Source organism: Aplysia californica, unplaced genomic scaffold (genome assembly GCF_000002075.1).
Source record: "Aplysia californica isolate F4 #8 unplaced genomic scaffold, AplCal3.0 scaffold00044, whole genome shotgun sequence".
NCBI lineage: Eukaryota > Metazoa > Mollusca > Gastropoda > Aplysiida > Aplysiidae > Aplysia > Aplysia californica.
In genome coordinates, this window is record NW_004797314.1 from 803,577 (window position 1) to 804,727 (window position 1,151).

Below are 1,151 nucleotides of genomic sequence, written 5' to 3' on the forward strand. Positions count from 1 at the left end.
TTGGGATAACCCAAGCGATGACGACACCTTTAGCGAGTTTGGCGGTACATCAATATTAATAAGACGGAATATCTCAAATGTACTCCTGCCGAAAGGTTCCGAAACACAGCCCACAGTAGGCTGTCTAAAAATAAACGCAATAGACTGTACATTTTTCTATGCCAAAATCATGTGAGCCCGGAGCAATCCAGCAGAGTGCTCAAGTGAACTGTGATTATTTCCTTGTCTTTAAGTGACTCTGTGACCGTGAACCCGAGGGAGGTGAACGTGACACACTTTAAAAGTCACAGTCCTGTGAGTTGTGTATTTGGATGGTTTTGTAGTGGAGTGGTAAAATTTATTATATGAGTGTTCAGTTCTTGTGCAGGATGAACGAAATTGATGTGTAGCTTACAAACAAATTAAATTCTAGAATCAAAGCGACAAGTAAAAAAGGAGTGAAATTATAAGCATGAGGTCATCCCTCACCAACCCAAAGATCATAAAATTATACATCCTCTGATTTACTTTGCCCTTGGCTATCTTTAGCCGGCGATAACTTAATTGTGCATGTCCACTTTTTAGCTCCACTAGCCGCCCCTGGTTGACATCCACCCCTTGGCGCTCATATGACCTTGCTCAGTTGCGGTGGCAAAGCTCCTAACCGCTACACCACAGACGCAGGTGAGCTCTTGGGTGCAGAAAAAAAGGGAAAACAAAAACGGCCTTTGTCTATTTTCGACCGCACACCAACAAGGCTGGGACAGAGTGGTGTCGCTGTCTGATAATGACCAATCTCTAGGCCACCTTACTGTGAATAATTGTTGTTCATTAACCCAAAGTCCTGAGTTTAGTACAAGGACCGAATGAAGAATCTTTTCTTTAATTACTGGATAAAGATTTTTTTAAAAACGGTTTGCCACTGGCTTGTGAAAAAAATGGTCTGCAAAGTTACGTGCGCGTTGGGAAATTAATAAACGAGTTAGAATTTGTTTAGCAGGGACAGGCAAACGTGAACACGCTATAGCAATATGGTTATAAGAGTTATAAGTTTAAAAAAAATAATTTGTTTAGTTTGTTTTATGTGGTCCATAAAAAATAGCGAATAATATAACGGTCGGAGGGCAACACAGCTATACGTTTTTCACACACGCACACACCCACACACACGC